Source organism: Herpailurus yagouaroundi, unplaced genomic scaffold (assembly GCF_014898765.1).
Source record: "Herpailurus yagouaroundi ecotype Mexico unplaced genomic scaffold, PumYag 159, whole genome shotgun sequence".
Lineage (NCBI taxonomy): Eukaryota > Metazoa > Chordata > Mammalia > Carnivora > Felidae > Herpailurus > Herpailurus yagouaroundi.
Window position 1 is genome coordinate 4712387 of NW_024412400.1, and position 23390 is coordinate 4735776.

At 44.9% G+C, this 23390-nt stretch overlaps 1 protein-coding gene across 4 annotated transcripts in view; it reads left to right on the forward strand.

Moving 5' to 3' along the window:
• STAC (SH3 and cysteine rich domain) overlaps window positions 1-23390 on the forward strand; it is a 139003-nt gene that overhangs the window by 1618 nt on the left and 113995 nt on the right. The window lies entirely within an intron of this gene.

Genomic DNA, 23390 nt, shown 5'->3' on the forward strand with positions numbered 1-23390 from the left:
TTATTATTTTATTTTATTATTTTATTTTATTATTTTATTTTATTTTACTTATTTTATTATTTTATTTTATTTTATTTTATTATTTTATTTTATTATTTTATTTTATTATTTTATTTTATTTTGTTTTATTTTATTTTGCTTTATTTTATTTTATACTTTATCTCATCTTGTTTCATTTCATTTTATGGCCGATGTCTGATCAGGGATATATGTGTCAACTTGCCCAAATCTCAGCTGGAAATGGGGCATTAGCCCCACCGCCCCCCCCTTCCAGAACCACTGTTAAGAATTCATGAAACGGCCCAGTACCTGTAAGAGCTCCATCAGGGTGTATCCTTTTCCTTCCTGAGCTGAGGCGGGTCCACCCCACCACAGACGATCCACCCCGAAGCAGCCTCACGCCCTGCACACACACACACACCACCTCTCCTCTGACTGGAAGTTTCTGGGCATCTCATCACTGTCTTGTCACTGACCGTCAGCCACCTAAGGGCTGTGGGTGGTGTGGGTTAGTGGCCGTCTCAGAGATGATCTAGAATACGGTAAACGAAGGCAACAGAACTCAAGAGTGAGACTAGTACTCAACTTTCTCAGTTGGGCCGGCTGCTCCCGCAGTAGGCGTGTTCTGGAGAGGGCTTAGCATTTGCGGATGCAGCAGCGTGGTTGAAACACACTGTATGGATTTGCTATTTATAGATACCCCAATGCAAATTCCTTGGCAGAGGAAAAACTACATATGCGATACCCATAATTATCCACTGATTTATCTGACTGTGGTTTCAAATTTCGCACATGCCAGTTTTTCTCCAAGTGGCCTAGACACCTGAAGTGCGCGTATACGGCCCGAAATTTATGGTCGGTGTTCTTGTCAGTGGAGATGGGCCGCCGGGGGGCCATGAAGCCCAGGAAGCTGAAGGCAAAACAGTGTGGCTGAATGTGAGTTTTTTGGGGTGGCATTGGTGATATTCTCAAAGCCCTTGTCCCTCAGAAAGGCTGAACCGCCTACACCTAAGAAGGCTCTATTTATTCTACACCAGGAGTGTCAGATTTGAAAGCTCACGGCTGTTTACACGGATGTTCCACCCTGAGGATGGAAGGAAAGGAAGCAAAGTAGGAACAAGGCGTTAGTAGGCACTTCTGAGATGGTGTGTGAAAATACCACTAAAATGTTTTAGGTCCCTCTGAGCATTAAGCTTCCTCAAGAAAGACTTTTAAAATTACTTCCTAAAGAAAAAAAACAAAAAAAAACATACAAAACCCCTTTTCTTCTCTGATTGGAAGGGTGACAAATACCCTTTGTAGAAATTTGAAAAGCCCAGACCAAAAAAAAGAAAGGAAAAAAAAAAGTCCCTCATTGGCTCACCATCCTGAGGTGACTACCGATAACATTTTGATCTACGTCATACATCTTTTTGAAGATCTGCTTTTGTATTCGTGTAGCTGAGCGAACTATGGTCAGCATCTGCTGAATGTGTGCCATGTATCAGGTACAACTTGCATCTTCACAATCACCCTGTGAGAGGGACTTATTTTATGAATAGGAAGCAGAGCTCAGAAAGGTTAGGGGACTTGCCCAAGATCACAGAGCTAGCTGAGAGCCACAGCTAGGCCAGAGCCCCAGGCGGCATAGCTCTGGAGCCCAGCCCTCCACCACAACTCCCTGTCCCGCTTGGGCACTGTTTGCCTTCCTCCTGGTTCCCCTAACACCCCACTCAAGTATTCCACACGCCACTCGAAGTCATCTACAGCAGTATTTCGGGCTTCTCTCGAGAAGAAAACTTTGAAAATAAATTGAGCCACATTATCATGTGGAGTGATGAAAAACCAAGTCTTGTCCAGCTTCTCGGTGTTTGGTTTTTCTACTGTCCCCCTTCCCGCCCCTGAAAATATACTTATGGAAACAACTAAATGGGATGTCACAGAATCCTCTAGAAAGGGGGGCTGCAATAAATCCTTTGGTCGAGAGAGTCCATTAGGAGAGGACGATGATGGTTCAGTGCCCTGAGCCCATAAGATGTTTCCAGAAGTCCACTTTTTTTGCAGACTGTTTGGAATGGTACATCATAGATTATGGGTGCTGGGAACACTGGAGATCATCTACTCTCAGTGTTTTTTTAAATTACGGATACTTTCTATTGTGTATATTAATTTTGGTACGGAAAATGTCAACATACACAAAAGCAGAGAAAACAGTATAAAGATCAGTCGGTCTGTGACTAATCACCTGGCTTCACCAATGACCGATTGATTCATGGATGGTCTCTTTTCATCTCTTACCTCCCACTACCGCCGCCGTCCCTCCTCACACACACTGGATCATTTGAAACCCAGTTCCAAACATCAAATCATTTCATCCATAAATATTTCAGGCTGCATCTCTGAAAGCTTCTTTGGGAAACATGACTACCATTATCACATGCTCACATACTTTTCTGTCGAGGGTCCGTAAATTCTTGGGGGGGCCACGGATGGTCCTTGGGAGATCCGTGAACAACCAGAACCAGCATTGAGCATCGTGCAGTTACGTGTAGATGTGCAGCATCCGGGGAAAGGATCCATGGTTTACGTCAGATCAGTAAACTATCTGTCACCTTCACTGGTTATTTAAATATCCTCTCCTTTTTTCTCTTGAGGAAACAGAGGCCAAGAGGAAGAGGCAATGACTTGCCTAAAATCACACACATTGCTAAGTGGCAGTATTTTTGCTTGAGAACCCTGTCTTGGAGTGTAGTCCCCAGGGCACATTCCTGTAAACAGAAGTACTGGGGCGCCTGGGTGGCGCAGTCGGTTAAGCGTCCGACTTCAGCCAGGTCACGATCTCACAGTCTGTGAGTTCGAGCCCCGCGTCGGGCTCTGGGCTGATGGCTCAGAGCCTGGAGCCTGTTTCCGATTCTGTGTCTCCCTCTCTCTCTGCCCCTCCCCCATTCATGCTCTGTCTCTCTCTGTCCCAAAAATAAATAAACGTTGAAAAAAAAAATTAAAAAAAAAAAAAAACAAAACAGAAGTAGTAATGTAGTTCATGTGGTTTTCTTTTTCATAAAATTAGTTGCATTGAAGAGTTTCAAAGCCACTGATGAACCTCACCCTTCTGTCTTTCCATTAACTATTCCAGACAGACCACAACCTCATTTTTTTTAAGGGCTGACGGAGAGCATGGAATACTAAGAAAAATGTCATGTTTCAGCATCTCTTATTTCAATGAATAGCTTTTCTCCTACTGACTTATTGGCAACATAGAAAACCTTACGAGGGTCTGATATGAAGGTTTAATATGGATGCCCTTGGCCTTCACTCAGATGACCCAAGGTCACGTTTTGATGATGTGGAGAGATTATAGGTTTTGAGGTCCAATAGACGAGAGTTGAGATCTTTCCTTATCAGTTGCCCTGTGACTGTGGGATAGTTGCCTAACCTCTCTGAGCCTCAGCTTCCTAATCTCTAGAGTGGGCATGCTGATACCCAGTTGACATGTTTTGTTTTGTTTCTGTAAGGCCAGTGACCTAATACGTCTTAAGCATTTAAAAGCGTGTGACATTGTTGACTTTCTCTTCCTGCTTCACATTGGATGACTTCTGTCACCAGCCAACCCCAAATATCACCGGAATCATTTCAGTAACCAAACCCGATACTGCAATAGTATAACTGAGTTTTTCTCCCTTTGGACTATACCGATGCTGTTGACTGTAGAGCGTGTTACACCTTAGCTGTTTTGTATTCCTGGGAAGACAAGCCACAGACTCACCAGCCTGTGGCTTCAATTTTGAAAGGGTGATATAAGCCACCCAGTGGCCCATTGGAGCCAGGAACCAAGGACTCCCCTTACTCCTGGATGGTTCTCTCTGAACGTGGACCACCATCCAAGTTGGGGGAGAAAAATCTCTTCACCATGAGGATGCATCTCCCGGAAAAGGCATGTCCATCAATCAGCAGCTGTTTATTGAGTGTCGTCTTTGTGCCCAGCTTGTCCCATACACATATATGAAGCATCGTCGGTAAGGATTTTAACTTCTACTCAGGGGAGATGATGGCACCTTGGCTTTGCATCCAAATCTCTTGGGGAGTCCAGTCCACAGGTTAGAGCGCTAAACTGAAATCTCTGAACGAGGGTCGCAAGCATGAGTATTGTTGTAGAGCTTCCTTAGCGATTTCATTGTACAGCCAAGTTGGAGGAACGCTGGCTTAGACCATCAAAGAAACCGAAGAGAGAATAAGAATTGAGTACGAATTGTAGATTGTCAAGGTTCTCTTCTTTCCGACCACCGTACCTGAAGGAACCATTTGTGATTACTCTTCTTCCCTTCCCATTTATCCTTCCTTTCCAAACAAATGGCTCTGACAAGTGACCCACTGTTGACTTTCACACGGCCAGATAATCTTAAGCATGTCTCAGATGCAGCCGGATTTACAAGGCTAGCTATGCTCTTATTATGTTATTTTCATGATCAAAAATAAAAGGTGGAAGACAGAAAACTATAAAGACAAAAGTTCTTTATCATACAACCTAGATGTAAGGGTTGTTTCGTTACTTGCTGTATTTTTCCACTTACGTTTCCTTTATATGTGTGCACACACGTACTTGAAACAAAATTGGAACAGTGTATACGTAAATGCACGTTGTACTTTTTCTTGAACCTGATATACAGAAATATCCCATATACTCTGAGATAATCAATAACATGAATAATAAAAATAGTACAACATTCTACTTCACCGTTAGGCCGCGTCTATTTCATTGGTCCCTTCTGACTGCATATTTAGGTTCTTTTTACCTTTCACATATTTAAAAACATTGAAATTTGGGGCGCCTGGGTGGCTCAGTCGGTTGAGCATCTGACTTCGGCTCAGGTCATGATCTCATGGTCCATGAGTTCGAGCCCCGTGTTGGGCTCTGTGCTGACAGCTCGGAGCCTGGATCCTGCTTCAAATTCTGTGTCTCCCTCTCTCTCTGCCCCTCCCCGCTCTCACTCTGCCTCTCTGTCAAAAATAAATAAACATACATACGAACATACATACATAAATAATAAAAACATTGAAATTTATATCCTGATACATAAACATTTGAATATATTTCTGACTGGTTTCATAGGAAGTAGAGCTGTTGAGTCTGGATATAAACACTTCCAAGGTCTCGTATTCTCATTGACACGGTGCCCTCAAGAAAGACTATTACCGTAGCTTTTCATCTCTTAGTAAACTTTTTTATTGAAATATGGCATCCTACCAAAAAGTGCACACACCATAAGATTCCAGCTTAATTAATTTTCAAACAATAAACTCTTGATCTGTCTGTAACCAATGCAAAAATCAAGAAATCAGATGTTACCAGCACTGTGGAATCTCCCTCAGACCCCCTTCTCTCATCTCTAGCTCCCCAAAAGTAAACGATATCCTTCTAACACCATAAATTAATTTCAGTCATGTGTGCTTTGTGGAAATGGAATCATGTAGTGGAGACTCTTTTATGCCTGGCTTCTGTCACTTAGCAGGATGTTACGAGCTTCATGTATGCCCGTGCGTGTAGCAATCGTGTTCATTTTCCTTGCTATATAGCATTCCACAGTAGGAATGTTCACTGTGTATCCACTCTACTGATGATAAACATTTGGATTGTTTCTTGGTTTGGGCTGCTTCAAGTAGGACCCTATGATCATCTTATATATGTCCTTATAGATATCTTATATATATTCTTATAGATATCTTGTATCTATCCTTATAGATATCTTGTATCTATCCTTATAGATATCGTCTATCTATCCTTATAGATATCGTCTATCTATCCTTATAGATATCTTCTATCCATCCTTATAGATATCTTCTATCTATCCTTATAGATATCGTCTATCTATCCTTATAGATATCTTCTATCCATCCTTATAGATATCTTCTATCTATCCTTATAGATATCTGTTGGAGCAGCATTGCTGGGTTGTAGGGCAGACATGGGTTCAGCCTTGCTAGGCATTGTCAGCTTTCCAAAGTAGCTGTACTAATTCATACTCCCTCTAACAATGTAGAGTTCAACCTCCTCCTTATCCTACCAATACTTGGTATTCTTGTCTGTCTTTTTCACTGCAGCCGTTGTCATAGGAGATTAATGGCATCCCACTGTGTTTTTAACTTGTATTTCCACAACGAATAATGAATTTAGCAGTTGGCAGTTTTTGTGCTTTTTGGCATTTGAATATTCTCTTGGGTGCAGTAGTCGGTCAAGCCTTTTGTTTCTTTTCCTGTTAGGTTGTCTGTCATTTTCCTTTTAATTTACAGGAATTCATTACATGATTCTAGATACAACTACCTTCAGAGATAAATGTATTGGAGATATCGTCTCCTACTCTGCAGCTTACCTCTTCTCTTCTTAACAGAAATTCTTAATTAGTTTATTCATTCACCCTCTTATGGTTGTTAGTGCTTTCTGTGTTCTGTTTATGAAATCTTTGCTTACCCGAGAGGCATGAAGGTATTCTCTTACATCCTTTCCCAGAAATGTTACGTTTTGCCTTTCACACATAGGTTTATAATCCACTTGGAATTGCTCTTTTGGTATGGTGTGAGGTAGGGGTCGAGATTCATGATTGAACTGAATTGCCACCTTTGTTCTACCCGTGATATAGACCACTCAAGTGTGTTTGCTTCTGCAAGTATCCCAGGGTATCATTAACTGAGAACCCAATTTTCTGTTACGTCTTCAGTTTGGGGGTTCTCAGACCAAACTGTGTTGTAGAAATTCGAGCCTCAAATCTATGTAAAGGCAATCTGTGATTATGAATTCTCGGGAAATATGTATGTTTGTGTGTATTTTCCACTTTATGGCTATGCTAAGATCGCTTTATCATCAACCCAAGTTGGTGAGACATTTGTTTCTAGTTCATTCTTTCTTTGTTTTTCAAATATCCCCTCTATCCAGTCCCCCTAGGTGGTTTTTTTTTAATTGGTGGTAAAATATGCATAACATACTATTTCTCATTTTAACCATATTTTTAAGTGTACAGTTCTGTGACATTAAATACATTCACACTGTTGTGCAGCCCTCACCACCATCCATCTCCAGAACCTTGTCACCTGCCCAGACTGAAACTCTGTGCCCGTTAAACAGTTATTCCCCATCTCCCTTCCCCGGCCTCTGACATTCTAGTTTCCAATTCTATGAATTTGACTACTCTAGGTACCTCATATCAGAGGAGTCACGTAATATCCGTCCCTTTGTCATTGGCTTATTTCACTTACCATACATCTTTAAGGTTCATTCAGGTTTTGGAATATATGTCAGAATCTCCTTTTGTTAAGGCTGAATAGTATTCCATTGTATGAATATGTCACATTTTATTTATCCATTCACCCATCAGTGGACATTTGAGTTGCTTCCACTTTTTGGCTATTGTGAATAGTACTATTACAAACTTGGGTATATAAATATCAGTTCAAGTCCCTGCTTTCATTTCTTTTATGTGTATAGCCCAAAGAGTGATTGCTGTATTGCATGGTAAGTTTTTTGTTTGATTTTTTGAGGCATCATCATACTGCTTTTTCCCCACTGGCTGCACCATTTTAGACTCACAGCAGCAAAACCCTTGTTCACAGGAACCAGGGTTCCAGTCTCTCTGCATCCTCTCCAACACTTGTTATTTTCTGTTTTGTTTTATTTATTTTTTATCCTCCTGGGCATTAAACGGTATCCCATCATGGTTTTTATTTTGTATTTCCCTGATGGTAAGTTGAGCATCATTTCACGTACTTATTGGCCATTTGTATGTCTCCTTTGGAGACATGCCCATTCAAGGCCTTTGCCCGTTTTTAAATCAGGTTGTTTGGGCTTTTTGGTTGAGTTATAATATCGTACCCTTTTACATCAGAAAATTGGAAGGACAGAGACATATGGGGTTTTCTTATTGTTTTAACTACACACAGGGTTATTTCTGTGTTTTAAAAACTAGTCTTTCTTTTGCATATTATCTGCTCATGTCCTCATCCATTTTACTAGAACATTCATCCATTTCCTATTGATTTTTAAAAATTCTTTATAAATATTAAAGCGATGATCTTTCATAGATGTTGTAACATTTTCCCAGACTGAAATTTGCTTTTTGATTTTATTACATTTTCAATCTAGAAGATTTCTTTTATGTTGTTAAATGTCTCAGATTCATTTAGCTGTGGCTTCTTTTCTCCATATATTTAGAAGAGTCTTCCCCACCCTGGGAGCAGATAAATATTAACCTGTTTGTGTCTCTAGATTCTTAATATATACTTGTTCATTTTATCACCTTAATCCATCTGGAATTTATGGTGTTATGTGGTATGGAAGAACTCTAATTTTTCCCCCAGGGATTAATAAGTATTTCTAAACCATTTATTGAATAATTCATCCTTTTTTTGCTGATTTGAAATGTTACATTTATTATGTAATAAATGCTAATATGTACTAAGTTCTCCTTTAGAGTTATCTGCTAAATTCTAGTGATTTTGCATATATTACTATAGAGTATTTTGGCATTACTATTATAATGTTTTAATTATTGTAGCTTTATAATAGATAATTGGCAATACAGGTACCATCCTGGGAGTTTTATTTACTTAGCTGCATACCTTTTTTGTTTTTTCATCAAGTTACAAAAATAATATTTGGAAAGTACTTGCACGAAGCTTTGAAGATCGTTTCAGTGAAATCTTTACAAGTGACGGGATTTCGTATCCAGGAACATAGTATACGTATCTTTCGTCGTCGATGTGTCTTTTATGACATTTGTAAGTGCTTGGGAGTTTTCCTCAAATACTTTTTGCCCAATTCTCTGTTAGGTATTGTTTGGGTATTTTATACGCTGTGTTACCGTTATGAACCATCCGTGGTGAGAACTGACATAAAGGACATTTGTTTTATATTAATTTTATAATCTAAGATCTTTTAGGTTCCATTTCATCCATTCCATCAATAAGGAAATACAGCGTCGCTTAGTGGTCCAAATCCCACGGCGCCACTTTGAGATGCCGCTTATATAAGCTTCCCTGTCCTTCCCTTTCCTGACCTTCACTGTTCTTTCTGGAAAGTGAGCATAATCCCGTCTGCAGCATCATCGCTAGGGTTAAATTAAGGAGTGTATGCTAAGCGCTTACCACAGTGTTGAGCCCATAATAAGTAAATGCTAGCTATTGTTATTAGATTATCATAATACCTGCAATAATAATTTTGTCTCTCTAAATATAACTCTCCTTTTGGGAGGTGGGGGAGTAGAGTAGGCTTGGGATAAGGCTTATTGCATGAGAACTCCCCAAACAGGGTAAATATGAGCGGAGGTATGGAGCTAATACCTGGCCCACTTTAAATGCCAGCAATATTTTACTGTAAATGGACACTGTCTATAAGTGTTTATTGTACAGTTGTTGGTACTACGGGGTGGCCTTAGCACTCTTGTTCATCAGCCCACTGGGAAAGCCACTACAAACTTACACATTCCGCCTAAGAAATACAAGGTGGTGTTTTGCAAATTTAACTTCAAGACAAATCCATTTGCAACCAAACCATTTCTTAAGACCTCCTTCTCTGCAAATCCCAGACTTCCCACTCCTGTTCCCAATTAAACTGAGACAGTCTTTCTCGTGTTAAGATGGGGAATGTTCTTAGCTTACTAAGAATTTCCATCAGGAATGGACGTGGAATTGTTTCCAGCGATTTTTTGGCAAGTATCGAAGTAATCATGTGATTTTTTTTTTTCTTGTCCTTTGGCCTCTTTATGTGATGGATTATATTAATAGATAGCCTAATATTAAACCCTTCTTACATTCCTGGAAAAGATCCTACTTGGCCATGAGGATTTTCTTTTAATAAACTGCTGGGATTTGATTGCCAATACTGTATTATTTTTACATCCATATACATAAGGGAGATTGTTCTGTGACCGTTACTTTGTGTTCTTGGTCAGATTTCATTTTTAAGAATATGCCAAGTTTTAGAAATCAATTTGAGAGGATGTCCACGGAGACTTTCACTTGTTTTGTTTTTGTTTCTTCTGTGGAACAATTTGTAGAACCCAGAGCCCCTCATTTGATGGGGGGGGGGGGAAAAACCCTGCTAATAATATCTAGACCTAGCACCTATTTTCAAATAAATTTTGAACACATTGTTTTTTATTTTATTCTCTTCTGTCTTTCTCTCTCTCTCTTTTTTTTTTTTTAACAAATTGGCATGATTCAGGTTTGTTAATTTGGTTTTTTCCATAAGCTTATTCATTTCCTTTAAATCTTAATAGCATCTCTGGATGAGTTGTCGTAGAAGGAGCCCTGCACCTCCCCTCAATCTCTCCCTATCCTCACTTTCTCTAGCGGGGTGCCCCTGCGCTCCCATGCTGTGCACACCCGGTTTTGTAGTTCTCTGTGTTTATACAGCATCGGTGCCTCGATCCGGGTTGGGATCGGGGGCTGTGTTAAACCCCAGTGCCCCCTCCTTAAATCCCTCACTTCGTTGATTCCCTTCCTATTGGTAGAACAGTTCCTCTCTGGCCCTTCGGGCTATCACTTCCCCTCCAGCCGTCACTCCCGTGTTGGTCCTCCCCAGCCTCCTGCTGTCAGCCCTCAGTCCCTTGTCACTCTCCATCATCTCTCTGCGTGCCTCCTGGCACGTCTTACCTATTTCCATTTCACCCACCGGCCGGTAACTTGCAAATCTGCATCCAGCCCTGACATCGGTCTTCTGAGCTCTTGACTGACATACCCGGCTACCTTTTGGACAGCCTGTCTTGCTCTCCCCCCCCCCCATACCTTTTCAATTCAGCCCCCCCCTCAACCAAACCCCTCGTTCTCAACTCAGATGCCAGCCCAGTTCTTTACGTATTCTCACCCGCATGTGAGCATGATGCACGGGCCTGAAAACCAGAAGTCATCCTCCATGACCTCCGCCCAGGAGACAAGATGGCTGTCAGCCCCCGGGGGGTGCTTCATTGATCTGGAAATGAAGCTTGCCCGTGCTGCCTGTTGCTCAGGGCCCCAGAGCTTGAAGTTCCCATCGGCGTGTTTCCCCCAGGGCCGGCCGCGGCTGTGACCACGGCCTGGAGGACTGAGTTCGGACACAAGAAGAGGCCCAAGAGGAGGGATCCGGAACAGGAATGCCACTGTTCTTTGCCCCCCAAACCGACATGAGGGAAAGTAGTAAGAAGAGGTGCTAGAGGACCCCCGGCTGCCCTCCCTCCATCTCCAACACTCTGAGTTTTATCAGAGCAGGGTAACTTGGAGAACTCGGGGAGGGATCCCCACGGCCCCTCGCCCCGGTGATGCTGGTCACTGGCAGAAGCCCTGTCACCGTGTGCCCGCCCTCCACACAGATCTGCTCGCCTGCTGATCCAGCCCTGTTTGCCACCCTCCCCAGGGTCAGCACCCCCCCCCCCCCCCCCCCCGCAGTCACGTGCCCACCCTGGCGGGTCTGTCTGGCCCCCGCGATGGCAGAGCCAGGCCCGCTGTCACCCGTTGCAGCCTCACTTCTGGCCTGACCGTTGGCGATGTTCACGGGCTACAGGTGACTCTTCCGGATACCCTGGATTTCTCAGTCCTTGAGCTTTTCTCCTCCTAAGGTCTCGTCTTCTGTTCTCTTCTACATCCCCACCGGCTTCTGTGATCATCCCCGAGAGGCTTCCCGTCCTGTGACCTGCACCTGGCATCTTTCCATCTAATCCCCTCTGACACCTCTACTCCAGGAGTGTTTCAGCCCGACCGGACCATAAAATCCCTTAGCCGGCAAGCTCACTGCCTTTTATTTGTCCCTCATGCATTTTAGGTTCCCAGATTCCTTTTTGTCGTCATCGTAATTACTCCCTCGCCAACACGCTGAACTCCTGCACCCTTCGGTCCCTTTGTTCAGAATCGCCTAGAGAACCCTCACCTCTGCCTAAAGCCAATTTCCCACCTACTCCATACCCACACTTCTGGAGAAAGTAGAGAAGACAGATAACAAACACGGTGACAAAATACGTAACGTTTATTTCAGGCAGTGCGCAGGCTCTGTGGAAGGGTGCGGCGTGGAAGCGGGCAGCATTAGAGCTTTTCTGATCGGGGACGGATTCTACGAGAAAGTGACCTTGAGTCACAGCCCGGAATGGAGTGAGGGTGTCAGCTGTCATTTCAAGATCTAGGGTGAGAGGAGAGTAGGGGAGAGATCTGGACAAAGCCCTGGGCGGGAACAGGTTTGTGTGCCTTGAGGAACAGCAAGAAACCTTGGGTGCTTGTGGCTGAGTGCTGAGCCCAGAAGGCGATTCTCACCTCTAAAGAGGTAAGTCCCGGGGCTAGAACCGTACTGTCCAGTATGGTAGCCGTGACGTATGTGTGGCTCCCTGATTTTAAATCCATTAAAAACTCAGTTCTTTTGTCACACTAGCCACGCTTCGAGTGCTTGTAATCATCTATGGCGAGTGGTTACCACAGTAGACACCGTCGATTACGGAACATTTTTATCATTGAGGAACATTCTTCTAGACAGCGCCACCTAAATCCTGTGGGTCTGCAAGGGCCATGCTAAAGAATCTGGATTTTGCTCTCACTTGGAGAGACCGCCACTTGAGAAAGCCCGGGAGGAAGCGGGTCTGGACAGTACCGGGTTTACACCGTACAAGGGTTCCCGAGGCCGCTGCACGCAGTGGGACTACAGCATATAGCAAGGGTGGAAATAAGAAGGCCACTTAGAAAGCTAGAGTAGTCCAGATGAGGGAGAATGCTGTGTGGGCACAGGTATTAGTTGGCGGAATCTCTAAGAAGCAACAAGCTTCAGGATAACATTGTGAAAGGAGAATCCATGAGATTTGCTGGGAGTGGTGATGCGAGGCGTGAGGGAGAACGAAGAACTCGGAACGCTTCCTAAAAAGTTAAAGGGAGGAAGCCCTGTGCAAGCATGTCTGGGTAGCAACTGCAGTAAACTTGAGCAACGGATGACCTTTCAAAGATGGAGACAGTAGGATTGGTGTGATTGATTTTGCACATGGGGAAGAAGGCGCAGGTCAGGAAAGTCGACGAGCTCAGATGAACGTCTTAGAAGCCGGGCAGAGGAGAGAGATTTGAAGAGTGAGGACGAGAGGAGCCATAAATGCTGTACCAGGGAAGTGGCAGGTGGACCGGCCTGGAGAGAACCTCAATCGGGAAAGGGAACAATCCAGTCTCAAGAACATGCAGAGGGGGAAAGGGAAGGAAGAGGAAAAAGAGCCTCAGAGGACTTTCAAAGACCAGGGCGAGCGCCTGGTTCCTCCACGGAGAGCCAGACTGCACGGGGGTGGAGGCCGTGTTCAGCCAGGAGGCCCCTTAATAAGCTGAATGAGATTTGCAGACTGATTTCTTTAACTCCATCTCTTTAGATGATATTAAACCGAGGTTTCTTCGGGTGGGGTACATGTGACTTCGATACACATACGAAAAAGAATTTATAAATTGGATCTCTGTTCATTGAACAGTATTTTCCTACTGACTCTTGTTAAGAAATTTGAGACGAAGCTCCTGGGAAAAACAATAATAATAGTCACATGACACAGATGCAGTAAATCTTTTAAATCAGGTTTATGATTGAAAAATGCTAGGGATGATTTGCTGATAACATTAATACTACCATGCAAACTCACTGACGACGTTTTGTTCCAGAAGCATTTTCTTGGAGTTCCATATCTTGGGGGAAGTGAGTTCCTTCCACCTCAGAGAAGTACCAGGAAACCTTATCAGGGAAGGACGCTCAGAAAGGGGTCATCCTAGATGGTCAAACCTTCCTGATAACAGAGAACATGTCCTCGTGTGTGCCTGGCGTTTCCCTGTTGAGAATCGTCCTTGCAAATCTCTCTCTAATCTGGCTCACCTTTCCCTGCCTTCAAACCCAGAATATGCCACATGGAATTTCATTCACTTATAACCGAGGTGCACGTGCTCTGTCAATTTCAAAGCAATTATATCGGTTTTGTACTTGACTTTTCCTAATTACTCGGGATTCCCATGTAAACACAAGTTACTGAACTTTTTGCACGTAGGGGAGTTTTTGTCCCTTGTACCGAGGATTCTGCCCTGCTCTCCCGGTTCTTGTGCCCAATTCCACCATTTTTCTAACCTTCCTTCTCGAAGGCCAGTTCTCTCTGCAGACTGCTTTGAGGCTTTCAACTTGCGTCTTCTAATTGGCTTTCGTGTTGGAAGATCAATCAATCATCAAACTGGTTGGAATTTCATGGTCCTTAAAACAGAATGGAAACTGAACCCTAATGGACTACCAGGTTAAAAAAAAAAAAAAATCCATGCTGAAGAAATTGACAACGGAGGGAGATAAATAGAGGAATTGTTGTGTCTTCGGGGTTTGTTTCCTTGTTTGTGATTTTTACTTAGTGATTGGTCTGGAAGTTCGTCAGGCTTTTGCTGATAGATATATCCTGGTTCTTGGCTGCATTTTCTACAAGCCAGTTTCTGAGTTCCTGATAGGTTTTGTGTTTCTTAATTCTTGCTTAAAAGGCAAAGCTGGTATCCATTTGTTCAATTAACACATTTTTACTGGATGCTTCATATGTTGGTCAGTTTGTTGGGAATCACTCCCGGAGGACCCGACCTTCCAATTGAAACATTTGAAAAGATAAGTTCCTAAATACAAGGTCTCATTATCGTCAATTACTTCAGCGTGGATTTTTTTCTAACTGCCACAGTGGACTCTTTATATAGCCTGTAGATATAGCCAGGCAGATACATAGCCTATAAGCGAAATGATCCAGATAAATGTTCCATGAATAAGTTACATGAGGAAAGAAAAGGAGCAAAAGGAAAAAAACATCCAGCTTACAGAATTAAAACCTGCAGTTACAGTTCTTCTGATGAATTCAGGGAAGCACACAATGTAAAATCAGGAGGCTTCACGTCAGATCACGACTCGAGCCACTGAAACCCCTTAAACCCTCAAATGTGCAGATTCTTGCTATGAATGCTCTTTTTTCCGGAAGGAGTACATTCAGTCTGGGTCTGATAACCCAAGTTCTCTAGAATTTCATGGGTTTTATGAACTTGCCTGAAAAAGCAATACACACTGTTTCGTAGGTGATTTGTTTGTTCCTGTGGTTAGAATTACTTCGGCAAAGTTCCTTTCATAGACTGCCCATAGGATGCACCTTTGCAGATAGAAGGAAGTAAAAAAAAAACACCTGATTCTCTAATTCATAATAAATCATAGGGTCGAAGACGAAAGACATTTTAAACTGCTGTAGGGAGCCAAGAGCAAAGTGCCAAGCCCTTCAGCTTCATGGAAGGATGCTTTCTGGTTCTTTTTTTTTTTTTAATGTGTAGTTTTGAGAGAGAGAGAAGAGAGCACGAGCAGGGGAGGGGCAGAGAAAGAGGGAGACACAGAATCCAAAGTGGGCTCCAGGCTCCAAGCTGGACTGAGCCACCGGCTCAACCGAGTCGGCTCAACCGGTTGAGTCGGCTCAACCGACTGAGCCACCCAGGCGCCCTGACACTTTCTGGTTCTTCATTGGACCTACACTTATAAGTCTGTCCATAGCCTGGTTGGACATCAGTCCAGAGAGCCTAAATGTCACTCTTAGAGCCCGTGCACCTGGTTCCCAGGCTCTGGACAGCAGCTGTGAGATTCACAGTGGCCATTGAGGAGCCACAGCTTTGACTTCATCCCCAGTGGTCAGATTCACCAAATCATATAGAGGCACCTCGGAGGAAGCCGGCTTCCAGCACATAAAGTTGATGTACCTGCAGAAGTTACCAGGCTTCTCTGTTTTTGTTTTTTTTTATTATTATTATTTATTCCCTTATCTTTCACCTTAAGTTGGGGTCTCTAGAAGCAAAGCATGAGCTTCAGAAGCATGTAATTTACTGAAGGCATGCTCTTAGGGAAAAACCTACAAGAAGGGAAGGAAGCAGGAGAGGACAGGACACGGGACTGAACAAGAATGCAGCCTAAGGCAAAGTCTTCCCTGATCCACAGTGGGGCTCTGGGGCATCAGCTGCACCACCAAGTTGTCCCTGTCTCAAGGCGACATGACTGGACTGTGTCACTCTGTACGGGTCAGTCTTTGGCCGGAAGTGGAAGGGTGGGTGCGGGCACGTACATCATCTCCTACAGGAGACACTTCCCATTGGCTGAGGGCAGTTCCCAGAAGAAGGAGCCATCCGCAAACCAAAGCAGCTGTGAGGTGGGCTCAGGGGCCCCAGTAGAGATGACTCGGGTGGGGGACCCACGGCCTCCCCACACCTCTCCCTCTGTTGTTTTAGCCAGAGTGGCCCTTTCCCTCTTTCATGCTCCACACAGTTAGGAATTTTGCTAACATCTTTGGTCAAAAAACAAAAAACAACAACAAAAAAAAAGTGCTGCATTTGAAGACAGTCTGACAGACACCAGATGAAAGCATATAACAGCTGCTGGCTGGGGGAGCTGGTCGCCTACGCCATAACGCAGCAGGTGACGCAGAGCAGGAGAGTAAGCTAGGGATCTTGGTGGGACTGAGCACTGATGGAATCCCATATACCACCCCACCCCACCCCCAGGAAGAAAGGGCATTTCAAGGAGAAGGATGCCACGTGTTACAATTTCAGTTGGCCAACTTGAAGTGCGGAAAGAGCCGGGGCGGCCCAGTTGCCTTGCTCCTCCAAGATGACCTTAGTGGTCTTATCCTCTAAGGATAAGTGGGCATCCTTTTAGCCTCAGGATAAAGGCCCCCCCCCACCGACAAACTTGCTGCCACAAGAAAACAAACTCCAGACCCTTAGAAAGATTTTAACTAACGTGACTTGCATACGTGGGCAGGTTTTTAGAGAAGTTCTCCCGACTGACTTAGAAGTCGTTGGAATCAGTGCCCGGAGCCATCTACCTGGACGGTGGCTCTAGGTTTCGTGGGTTTGACCGCAGAACCATCAGTTCTGGGCCTCACACAGCCCCACTTGAAGTAGGAGCACTTGTGCTCAAGTGTCGTGGGGAATATTGGGAGAGATGGATAAGGAAAGAAAGGGATGAATGTGCTTTAAAAGGGGGTGGAGACAATGCTCAGGTTTGTGGGTGTAAGGCAACAAAGTAACCGTGGCTGCCCTTTGGAAGCTTTCAAGTTCCAGACGGTGCTGGACACTGTATATTCATCACCTCCCTTGCAAATTTCCCAATTTGACAGATGATAAGTAGCCAGTAAGTGTCAAATTTAGGTCATTGGAGTCCAAACCTGGGCTGCCATGTTCCAGATTCAGCTAGACCATAAGACAGGCAAATAGATACAGAAATAGAAATATATAAATAGATACGTTGTAATAACTGTTCATCCATCTGCTGTCAGATGACCATCTGTCCATGTGTTCTAGAACTGTCTGAGAAGGTCACTGGATCGTTTTGAATCCTCGAGCATAGAAAATACCACGTGGAAAGAATGGATGAGATCATCCCAGACAATCCCGTAGCTTCAGGGTTGGGGAAACTGAGGCCCAGGGAGGTTGAATTCTTCTCCCACTTCCACAACAAGAAGGACTACCCAAAGCCGCAGGACAGACTGTTTAGGCATCTACACGGGGTTAGGAAGCCTCATGAATCCCTCCAAAGAACACCGGAGAGCAGTTGGTTGCCACGTGAGCATGCACCAGCATCATGCTAGGGAGGGGAGGCTGTGAAAACACAGACGAGACCCTGCCCCCAGAAGCTCTGATCCGGTAGGTCTGGGATGGGACCTATTTTGCAGTTCAGACAAGGTTCAGGTGATGCTGACACTGTGCGTACAAAGCCTTTTTGAGAACTGTGGCCATTGAAGCAGCTGCCTCTGTGCATCGCTCTGGCTCTGGTTATATACAGGGGTTCTCTTGACTCAAGATAATCTGCACGTACGCAAGGGCTCCGGCCGCGGCCTCTCTCAACCCATAGATGGCCAGAATTAATTCACTGGCGGGAGGGAAGCACCAGGAGCACGCTGATGACCCAGCGTCTCTCAGCCTCCTGTACCGACCGCCTCCTTCACCAGCTGTGGACTCGGATAAAGAAAACAAAGGAGGTTAGCTTCACGGGACTGAGGTTTTCCTTCCCAAAACACCCAAACTTTTGCGTCAATTTTGAAACCACCAGGAAATCAAGCCTCTAAGAAGGTTGCTTTCCCTTCATTTTGGAGTCATACTGGCTTGTGAAAAGCAGTCTGTGTCCCCTCTGGAAACAGAGAACAGATGGCCAACTGGAGGTTCATGAAGGAGGCAGGGGAACCTCCCAGCTATGCATTTCCTTGGCAGGGATTTCACATCCTAGGCCACGCACAGCCTGGGCCTGCCTTTTCCAGCATATTCATGGAGGTTTTCTTATGCTCAGGAAATACTCTTTTTTTTTTTTTTCAAAGTCATAAACAAAAAGGCAGCAAGGCGCATCACTTCCAAAGTCTTGCAGAGAGATACCTTAAGAACCCAGGCAGAAAATACCAAGTCGAATTGGAGCCACAGTTTTCAGCTGCCGCAGGGAACCCAAGAAGCCTGCGCTCACTGCTCTAGGGACGTGGCTGGAGATGAAGCTGGGAGGGCTGTAGCCACAGGACTCCAGAGCTGCTGCCTTTGGGCACCTGGGGACCTGCTTCCTCTGCCCCTGGGAAGATAGCAGTAGGGATTCTCCCGCGCGTTGTGTCACAGCGAGCAAAGCCAGCCACGTGATGCATGGGGGCTCGTGCAAAATGAAACTAGGAGCTCCTTGTTCAAACGCCGTGAAGAATTGTAAGACCGCAGCAGAAGAGAATTAAACCAAATGCAGGGCCCCTGTAAGTGCGACCACACACAGGCCTTCACCAACGAAGCCGTCCCTGCAGGAGAGCCTGGCGGGGCAAGAGCGCGGGCAAGGAGGTGGGGGGCAGACCTTTCCTGGGGACTCGCTGTGCAAGGCGATCTACGCGCATCGTTTCATTTATCCTCATTTTACGGTTGAGGAAGCCGCAGGGGCCCAGGCCGGGGGAAGTGACCTGACCTGCCTGGAGGCCTGTGGCTGCCAGGGGTCTACGCTCAAGTTCATACCCAGTTGCGGCTCTGAGTCCCGGCCGGTTGGCTGGTTGGTTTTCCTTTTTCCGTATCCACATTCTCAAAGCGGCGACAGCTTGTACGGGAAGGCTTTACATCTGTTTTCAAATTTTATTCCCCACAAAGCCAAAGTAAACATTTAATATATTTTTTTTTATTTTTGTGACTTTTTAAATTTATTATTGAGAAACAGAGAGCGTGAGCATGGGAGGGGCAGAGAGAAGGGGAGACACAGAATCCGAAGCCCGCAAATGGTAGCAGCAGGTGCCATTTGCTGGGTCCTTGTTTACCGACTGCTTGCTACTCACCGGGCTCTTTAAATCCTGTCTGCAATCCTGAGAACAGCCCCCTTGTCGTAGGTTAATACTCAGTCCGAGGTAACCAAACTGAGGCCGAGAAGGTAACTTGTCCAAGCAAATGGTCAGCCCTGCGTTATAGGTCATTAACGTCTTGGGGCGCCTGGGGGGCTCAGTCAGTTAAGCGTCTGAGTCTCGATTTCCGCTCAGGTCATGAGCTCACAGTTCGTGGGATCAAGCCCTACGTCAGGCTCCCTGCTGACGGCGCGGGGCCTGCTTGGGCTTCTCTCTCTCCCCCTCTTTCTCTGTCCCTCCCCCGCTCACTTGTGTGTCCTCTTTCTCTCTGTCTCTCAAAATAAATAAACACACTTAATAAAAATAAAGATCATTACAGACTCGCCATTCAGAAACCAAACCAGGTGTAGGTGTTTAACTGTCTTTCCTCTCAAAACTCCCATTGGCGTAGCAGAAACCGTATGGGAAGAGATCACATGGCTGACAGTGTGGGAAAACCCGGAAAGATAGCGTCAGCAGGCTGGAATTGGTGAGAAAGTTGTGGAAGATTGGAAGCAGAGAGCATTGAGGTAACGGAGAAAGCAGATGAGAGACAGCTGTCGTCCAAAGCAGGGTCTGGAGTTGGTAGACACGAGGGCAGATGTCTCCAGAAGATCCCTGGAGACTGAGTCAGCAGCCGCAAAGAGCAGGGGTGGTCTCAGCAGGCCCCCAGGTCAGTCACGAAGAGCTGCCCACCTTACAGAGTCCCCGTCATTCCTCCTCATTCTCCAGATTTGCAAAGAGCTAGAAGCACGGGCTTCTGCCCGAAGCGCGCACCTCAGGAGTTGAGTCTGAACAACGCAAAGCATCGGCCTAGGAGGTCACCCAGAATGGATGCAGGGCCCAGGCAGAGGGCCAGAGCCCAAGATGATTCCAGACTTCAGAACTCCTGACTACAAGACAATAACAGAGGACAGCTCTACCCAGGAATAAGATATATGAAGGCATTCACTTCTCCACGTAGAATCCTCCAGACGTTGGCATTTATGGGAGTGTCCATCCTGGCTGCTTGATCCCCAGCCACGTACCCCAAAGCAAAGGCTGCCTCTCCACATTCCCGAATCTGACAGACGCAGGGGAGCAGAGGAGACAGACCCCAGCCCCCCACATGATCATGCTAGTTCGTCGCCCACAAGTATGAACAGAAGCACGTACGAGAAGGGCCAGCATACGAAAGCCCGGCACACTAACCCGGAGAAACGAGAACTAGCACAAGGATTATGGCCACACGTAAAAACTTCCCAACTGGCATCTTCAGAGACATTCGCATGTACTGTCACCGTATCAGAAGAATGCGTTTCTATTTAAAACAAACCATCAGGGGCGCCTGGGTGGCGCAGTCGGTTAAGCGTCCGACTTCAGCCAGGTCACGATCTCGCGGTCCGTGAGTTCGAGCCCCGCGTCAGGCTCTGGGCTGATGGCTCGGAGCCTGGAGCCTGTTTCCGATTCTGTGTCTCCCTCTCTCTCTGCCCGTCCCCCGTTCATGCTCTGTCTCTCTCTGTCCCAAAAATAAATAAAAAACATCGAAAAAAAGTTTAAATAAAAAAAAATAAATAAAACAAACCATCAGTGGATAGGAACAAATTTGGGGGAAAAAATGGGGTTTCCAAAATAAAAACAAAACACAACGATCGGTGCAAGGTCTCAAAAGTAGGATAAACAACTGTGAAGACCGAGCAGCAAAGGCGGAAGGTAGTGTGTCCCCCAAAAGATACGCCCAAGGAAGGTAATTTATAAAAGTCTCCTATTGAAAGTAGAAACGAGACCAGCCCAATCATCACCCCTGAGAGAGAGCAGCTGAAAAGAAATAGAAAAAAAATAAGAAGAAGAAAAAAAGTTAAACCATGGAAAATAAATTGGGTTTAAAGCCAATTACATAAAATTGGCTTTATATGTTCAGATTGAAAGGCCCCAGTCCATGCCGAGCGATAAAATGATTTCTCATAACCGAGGAGAATGTACCCCCCAAAAAAGCAAGAGCAGTGAAACACAAATAAATATGTAATCCCCTTCTTTGGTAGGAAACAGGAGAAAATTGCTTTGGCTCCACTGATGCAGGACCAGTTGGGATCCCTGATTACCAAAAAAGATCCCTAGCAAGCTGGGATGTATTTACTTGCTGTGGACTATCCACCGGAAAACTGCAGGAACCACCCCGTGAGTCCCTTTAAAGGAAGGAACAGGGCACACACACTCACCGTTGCCTTGGAAGTTCCAGGATGGGAAGCATAAGCAAGAATTAATATTAGAAGCAAAGAGACAAAGCTTCCATCCCTGAGCAGTTGATAAGAAAGTCTATCTGTTTAAAATAATCAGTTGGAACTCTTACGGGTAATAGGATACTTGGGTACGCCACAAGCTCAGAATCAAAACAGAAAATCCGTCCGTTGCCTTCGAACCAGCAAGAATGACTGTGACATACCTGGGAATGTCTTTAACGGGAAGTCTGCACATCCAGTGTGACGGAACAGGCAAGCGGTATAGAAAGACAAACACGCGTATTTAAGTAAGTGAAAAGACATGACATTTTTACCTACCTGTTCATCTTAAGTAGGCTCTGCACCCAGCACGGAGCCCAGTGCCGAGCTTGAACTCACGACCCCGAGATCAAGACCCGAGCTGAGATCAAGACTTAGATGTTTAACCAACTGAGCCACCCAGGCGCCCCAAGACAGGACGTTTTCTAGATGGGCAGACTCAAATACTGTAAAGATGTCAGTCCCACTCAAGTTAGTTCTGATCCTATAACGACAGGACATTTGTTTAAAAAATGAAACTTAGTGGCGCACCTCGATGGCTCAGTTGGTTAACCATCTGACTTTTGGTTTCAGCTCAGATCAGGATCTCAAGGTTCCTGAGATCACGCCCCACATTAGGCTCTTAGCTGACAGCATCTAGCCTGCTTGGGATTCTGTCTTCCTCTCTCTCTCTCCCTCCCTTTCTTTCTGCCCCTCCGCTGCTCGCTCTCTCTCTCTCTCTCTCTCTCTCTCAAAATAAATAAATAAACTTAAAAAAAAAATGAAAATTAGCAAGTCCAGTCCACTCTCCTTCTTGGGGAATTAGTGGCAGTTTCCTAAACCTCTCTTAGGCACAGTCTCTTCATTTGTAGTACTGGTATCGTTAGGAAACCGACTTCAGAGGGTAATTGAGAGAATTAAATGAGTAACACGTGCGAGCACTTAGCACAATGCCCGACCCACAGCAGACCGCAGACAATTCAGTTTTTATTATTATTACTCAATGTGCCTGTGCATTTGTGTATACAGATATGCATAGGGTAACGTTCATTGCTGCAGTGCCGACAAGAGCAAAAATTAGAACCACCCCAAGTTGCCACCAATGTTATAGTGATCACATGTAATACACTGTATCCACAGCGTGGAAAAATATTAGTAAAACTTACGATGCATATGACTGTAATCTGATGTGGAAAGAACAAGTCATGGAACGAAATGTAAGATTACTCATGTATTTAAAAAGTATTGAAATAGGGGGCACCTGGGTGGCTCTGTTGGTTAGGTGTCCGACCTTGGCTCAGGTCATGATCTCGCGGTTCGTGGGTTCGAGCCCCGCGTCGGGCTCCGTGCTGACAGCTCAGAGTCTAGAGCCTGCTTCGGATTCTCTCTCTCTCTCTCTCTCTCTCTGCTCCTCCCCACTCTCTCTCTCTCTCTCAGAAATAAACATTAAAAAAAATTTTAAGGATGGAAATAGTAGATCAAAGGATAGATGCCTGAAATTTTTAAGTAACAGTATATATTGGTAAATTCTGGAATGGCAAGAATGGTGATAGAGAGGCACCTGGGTGGCTCAGTCGGTTGAGCGTCCAACTCTTGATTTCAGCTCAGGTCACCATCTCACGGTTTGCGGGTTCGAGCCCCGCTCTGTGCTCACACACTCGCTATCTCTCTCGAAATAAATAAATAAACTTTAAAAAAAAAGGATGGTGATAGAAATTATATAAAGTAATTCTCTCTCTTTCTGACACACAGAGCAATCCCCCTTTACTGTGGGAGATGTGTCCCAGGACCCCCAGTGGACGCCAGAAACTGGGGAGTAGCAAACCCCGTATATGCTGTGTTTTTTCCTACA